Raw genomic sequence first — 6,823 nt, forward strand, 5'->3', positions numbered from 1 at the left:
TACAAGGTCAAAAACAAAGATCAGAGTGCCTGGGCTTGGGGATGCTGCAGATGATGCTTAAGTCAGCATCAAAGCCATGTGAGTGCCATTTGCTCTCTGCTCCAACTTGCGCTGCTAATCACACACTGTGGATTTGTGTAGTTATGAAGTGCATAACTGAAGGCAAAATCCAGCCAATGATACCAGAAAAACAGATCTGGGCTCATTACCAAGACCAGGCCCCCTTCCATACCTTCCCTAAGCCCAGACTTCACTCATCTCTTTCTCCACCTGTCTCCCTCCTATATTTTGGGCATTTTGATTTCCCTGTAAAAATATTAAAGGAATAAAGTTGAAGATTGTTATTTTGTTGATGGTGCTGTTCATTGTTTCTACCCTTTTTTTTTTTTTCCCCTTTCTTTTAAAATTCATATTGCATAAACAGGTTTAGAAGGCAAGTTGATGAAGACTCCATCCCCAATGGAGAGCACGTGGCTAACGGGTAGATTTAATTCATATGATGTATGTATGTAAGCCCTGCCTGGCATATTTAACTGGTGGCCTACATCTCATTCTATGGCCAAACAATATTCATTTACCACATCATAAGGACTCATCCATGAATAATAATATTAATAATTAAGCACTTGACTCCAGGGCTATACTTTGAGCATCATAACACTAATCATTCGCTTATCCCATGATAATCATACTCCTCTTCCCTATTTCTACACTCAGACTTATTGGTTAACCATTTACTTGCTAAAGTGTTCTTTAAGACTTCATCAAAGTGGAGTTCAGGTCCTTAAGTTTCACCTTCTTATCAAACTGGTGAGATACATGCTCCAGATTTAGAATGATCTCTTTTTAAAAATAACATCTCTTTGTAGCACTGCAACAAGAAAAGAGAAATCTAATTATTGCTATTAGTTTTTACCAGCAGCATAGAAGCAGCATTTTGTATTCCTTTCTTAGAGTCTGAGAGCAGTAACGTTCCAAAAGAAAGCAGTTAAGGTTCTGCTGATACCCATCACTCTTGCTAGGCTCAAAATCAGAGGTGGACTGACAATATGGAGCAGCATGGATGTTCCAGTATTCTGCGTTACAGAGGAAGCCACACTTCTGAACTGAGTCAAAAGTGGCTAAAGCAGTGAGAAGGGAGAAGGATGAACCTCTGCTATACAGAGCAAGGCAAAAAATTGCATCTAAGTTTACTCAGCACCAGTGAAGAACTAGCAGAAATTCATCTCAGTCTTGCTTAAATATGGTGTTCTGCTTGAATTAATTAGGTTTGCTAAGAAGCATGGACTATCTTGCACAGGCTCACCTGAAAAGACCACTTGCAAAAAGGTTCCTTAGTTCAGGGGGTGGTTTTTTCAAGCCCACTCCTGTAAAAATTATGGTCCCAGCTCTGCTGTTTTTCCATGCCACAGGCAACTACAGTAGCTACAGTATTGATTTCAACAGGAACTTCTGTCACATGCAGCTCAGGATAAGAAAAGGCTCACCAATTGCTTTTGCATACATCTCTTTGTGATAGTACTATCTACCTCCCATGTTTTCTCCACCAAGATCCAAAACTGCAATTAGATATCTAAGATTCACAAACAGCTCCATATTCATGGCATTTTTTGGAAAGCCCAGACACAAATGTGCTCCAAAGAAAAGCGGGTCTCTGAATAGGCAAAGATTCCTCATTACCTGTAATCTCATACCTCATGAAGCATCATTTCTGAAAGAGCTTCAGAAAGGTTCATTAAAAGCAACTGGACAACAGTCTGCAAGGCTATCAGTAACAAGAAAACCAGGGCAGAGAAGCAGAACAAAATAGATAGTAAGTACTAATACTTCAAAAGAAAAATATATCAAAAAGTTTAGTGTCAACAAAGAGGGATTAAGAAAATAACACAAATGCAGTAAGACAAAGAAAGGTTTGATAAGACAGAAAGCCTAGCATGCTGAAAATAAGGTTAGAAAGGCAATTCCTGATCAGGAGAGTTTCTATAAAAATATTACCTACAATACTCTGGCACTGACACTGAAAGATGAAAGTCAGAACAGCTGACTTCAATTTCAGTGCTAGATTTCAGAGCCGTGAGGTACTGATACACGTAGAGCTACCTCCCAGAAATGATTAACCCCATTCACTGATGTAACATAGAGCACATTAGGTTTTATGGAGGAAGCAGATGCCCATGTGGCTTGTGGTTTCCCACACATCTCTAAATGCAAGTCACACAGTATAAAACAGTGACACTACTGCCCTTATCCAGAGCTTTGCCTGGGGCTCAGTCTGCATTAGAAAATTGCAAAGCTTTGTTATACTAAGATCCCTACAAATTTCCCTGGACAGACAGACCTTGTCTTAAACACGTCCTATGCAGATTTCACTGTTCCTGCAGGGAAACTGGGACTGTTATCTCTTACAGCACTGCCCAGAGGCAAAGACATGCAGAGTCACACAGCGCTTTTTCCTTTTTCCTTTTTTCCTGACAGAGCATTGAGGGGAAGGCAACAGAGAAAGTCAGGGGTATGATGGCAATTACATTTTGATAGCTTATACTAAATCCTGCATAGCAGCTGAGATGGGGCAGTGAAAACCATCAATTATCCATCAGCGGCTTTTGTCAGAAACCGTACAGCTTTTTCGGGTATATGACAGTCCTCTTTGCCACAGTTATCTCAGGTTTCTTGTCTCATTGAAATTGTGCACTAAAATAATTTACATTGCTTAAAGACAGACCAGAGTATAAGCACTTCCATAAACTGATACACAAGCAAGCCTGCCCCTTTCCAAGCAGGACAAAGCCAACTCAAACTTAACCACAAGACCATCACCTGACAGCCACAAGGACCTGAGGGTAAAACTGTTTCTTTATACTTTTAATGGGCTGGTGATTTGTTTGTTGTATCAGTCTGCTGTCTTTTTGTGGACTCAATATTTTAAGCCGTGTGGGCAGTACTCGGGCCAAGGTGGGTGGTAGTTACAGGGGGTGGTTCTGAGTGGTGCTTAACGGGTCATGCGTTCATGGGGTGGTTGCGTGTCTCGGTATACAGGCGGTTGTTGCACAGCATTAAATCAGCACTTGAGCTACATCCTATGCATGCGTCTCTCACGTCCCTGCGCCGGGTGGGGGTGCAGACGAGAGGAGCGCTGATGAGGTGTTGTTAACCAGGCTGGGATTGCAGGGAGGTTAGCAACAGGGTGCAGATCAGAGACCATCATTTTTGTATGTTTATACAGTGCCTACAATACAATAGCAAGAATATAATAGCAACTAGAAATAAAATAATTAAGTTGTTATGGTAATAATGACAGGGCTGAGTAACAGTGCCTCTGGTGGTGTAAAAGCTGCATAAATGCATTTAACATTTGCCCAGATTTTCTAACCTCCCCACCCTAACTCCTAAGGGCACAAAAACAGGGAGACCAATGCATTGAGGGCTAACAGTCCTAGTAAGTCAGTACACAACTGCTATCGAGGTGACATGATAGGACACTTAAGGAAACAAATGAAAGTGACTGCTTCAAAATCTCCATTCTGAATGCTGTGGATTAAATGCCACTTAACACGGAAAATTAAAACTGAATACAAGATAGATGAATGAGAATCTGATACACTCCTCAGATCAGCAAACTAAGTCAGGCTTGGCACATTGATCCCTTCCACTGCACGCACAACAGCTTTCCTCACAATGATGCTGAAAACTCAGTTCCCTTTGGATGCTGGTTCTACTCAGCTAACTAACATCAACAGCACAAGGCTCCACATAGCTGTCTTAAGGTGTAAACACACCCAGCTTTTAGATTGAGAAGACAAACAGTCGGTAAGGCAAATTCAGCTACATGCTCAGCTTTCACTTTATACCATTGATGCATCAGCACGATTAACAGAAGATCCCTCAGCCTAAGCTAACACATGACTGTAACTCTCATTGCTTTCAGTGGCATAAATACCAGAGAGCGTGGACACTGTGATCTCTCTACTGAAGATGATTAAGCAGAATACAGTCCAGATTCACAAATAATGCAGAGATAAAAGGAAAGAGTAAAAGTTTATTTTTATTCTTTCTGCTAGCTACAATTGCATATAAAAAGTAGTGATGTGTTGCCTATTATGCTAGAATTTCTGTGAACATTTACAACTGCTTTTACTTAAGCAAGAACTGCCCTGAACTGATTATACTCTCAGTTAATGGCAGGCAAAATACATGGCTAAAACAGGAGGCAGAAAAAGAGACAAGGTAATGAAGTAAATTAGAGCATTTTGCATTTTAAGCAAATTTTATCATATTTCCCTACACCCTAAGATTGACAAGGACCTTTTCTGGAGAGTTCATCCATGAGACCTGTTCCTTGTTTGTATGACAGCATCTACAGCCACATCAGAGAACCACTGTCATGCTTGCTGCTGCAGAAGATATGGACACCTGCTCAGACAAGAGTGCTAAAGGCAATAAAGCGTATCAGAAAAAGGATTGGAAGATACCTCAAGTAGAACCAGGTTTTACCAAGACATCATACTACCACTGACTTACCAACATTTTGTCTTACAAAGCACAGAGGTAAGACTGTACTGTCACTGCTTCCTCCAGTCCAGCCTATGCCTCATCAGTGGAAAAAGGGGGCACAAAAAAAAGGCCAGGAAAAAATAATCACCACTTACCAGACCTCATTACAATGCTGTCACTGCAACATCTTGCAGCATGCTGTTCTTCCTAACAGCTCAGTCTAAAGTGAGGGCATTCCCTTTGGAAGATGATGCATGAAACTACATTAGACTATTACTTGCATATTATAATGTATGGATGAGATTTTCAGATATTTAAACATTGGACCACTGAAATTAATGAGGAAATCATGTTACAGTTGTTTAGATTCCTTTAAAAATCTCAGCAATTACTGAAACTTATGGATTACTCTCCTATCCATTATAAAGACTGCCTCTATAGAATACCAGATACATTATTAAACACAAAAGAACAATGAGGTCAGATGCCTTTCATCACACCAGTTTAAACTCAGCATCATTCTGATAAATGTGATTATTGGTATTTACAACAGTATATGGGAGAGCAGAATTTGACCCCTAATCTCTACCACATGAGTTGCTGCTCTGCAGCAAAATGCAGGCCCTAATGATATGTTCAGATGCCAGTTTAGTCTGCAACAACTGCTATGCACCTAGCAAATTAGTACAGCAGAAAGAACATTTAATGCTTATATCCAAGGCATGCACAAAGCTTGTACAAACTAGCCATATGTGTCAACACAAGCTGTAAGCTCAGGACAGCCTCCCTGCAACACAATACCAATGCTGCTTTTCCTAACTCAGCATTCACTGGGCCTCACTCTATTTTTCTCAACTCAGGTATAAACACAGTGGCACACACGCTTTTCCCACAGTCCTTCTGGACTGAACTCCTGCCAGCAACTGCAGAATCAGATCAGCTAATTCCAACAGAAGTTGCAGAAAGCATTTTTTAATCTTTTTTCCCCTCCATAAACTAATGTTAAGCAATGAACTTTCCGAAACGTTCTTTTAATATATATTGGTTTAGTCTGTACCAAAACATTTGTTTATTTTTTTATGATTGCAATTACTACAGATTGTAAGAGATAACACATTTTTGTCTTTTTCCAGGAAAATTCAAACTTATCAAAAATTAAAGAGTCTTTTTCTTCCATTATGAGTCAGAGAGAAAAAAAAGCGGTATATCAAAGCCATAAAGGAAAAAAAAAAAAAAAAAAAAAAAAAAAAAGCAAAAAAAAAGCACATTCAAATAAAGGCACTAAGCTCTGGTCTAGATGCCTGTGGATTCTGATTGTGCCTATACTAGCCCAAAGACAGCAGCAGCACATGTTCAGTCAGAACATACTTAAAAGCTATTCTATAGTGCAGTCAAAAGGCATACATGGTGTGAATCATAATCCCAAAGACTGACACTAAAATTGCCTTAGATGTCTCACAGCTGAATATAGTTTAGCTTTTACATATTAACTTGGCTTTAAAAGCATTGTATTTCTCGTATTCACACTGCAAGCACGATGCAGGGGGGTGACTTTTATACAAGTAGGTGGGCTCTTTTTCCATTCCAGATCACTGCTGAGTTGAAGGTTTACAGACCACAGCAAGCCTGCCTCAATTGCTGTTAGAAAATGATGCCATCTTAAAGTAGCACAAAGGCAGGTCTCAATGAAAAGAGCTGTTTCCTTCCATGTACTTGCCTATATACGTAATTCCACTTTACACTAACAGGTAGAAGATACTATTATAACGTCACTGTGTATCTACAGATAGAAAAGCTGTACCTGGATAATGCTCATTTAGATCAGATGTGAGAGGTGCATAATCAATGGATATTAAGATATTATAATCACAAAATAAACAAAAGAGTTAGGCGAAGTAGACTATGATAACAAAAGAGAATAAATGGAAGGCTTACCCTTATGCTGGGCTCACCCACAAAACACCAGTAGAGGCAATCTCCAGAAGAGATCCTTCCCTGCTGATAGCCAGCTCTTCAATAGGTCTAGGAGAGGTGCAGCCTGGCTCCACCCCTTCCGGCAGCACAGGTGAATTGCCTTCAGCTGTGCTCCTCTGGCGGACTCATGGCTCACCTCAGGTGATCAATCAGAGGTTCAGGCCATGACTCAGCAGTTCCCATAGAAGAGGAAAGCAATTGGCTGTTGGGAAAGGCTGCTCTGTGCCTTTTTTGGAGAAAAGCTTCCGGATACTTAGATATTTATTGTAAAACAAGTCAAATTAGCATCAACATTCATGCAAGTTCAGAAAAAATAACTTCCCCTGGAAGCAAAACACTTGTTTTTGCTTCCCATTCC

At 40.2% G+C, this 6,823-nt stretch overlaps 1 long non-coding RNA gene across 1 annotated transcript in view; it reads right to left on the minus strand.

Annotated features, from left to right (window-relative positions):
* Positions 1-6,492, minus strand: part of LOC125701975 (uncharacterized) — a 57,202-nt gene extending 50,710 nt beyond the window's left edge. The window contains exon 1 of the long non-coding RNA XR_007380409.1: positions 6,427-6,492. This is a non-coding gene — a long non-coding RNA (uncharacterized LOC125701975). The remainder of the gene's footprint in view (positions 1-6,426) is intronic.
* Positions 6,493-6,823: the final 331 nt, after the last annotated feature.

The sequence above is a fragment of the Lagopus muta genome, chromosome 17, assembly GCF_023343835.1.
Source record: "Lagopus muta isolate bLagMut1 chromosome 17, bLagMut1 primary, whole genome shotgun sequence".
Lineage (NCBI taxonomy): Eukaryota > Metazoa > Chordata > Aves > Galliformes > Phasianidae > Lagopus > Lagopus muta.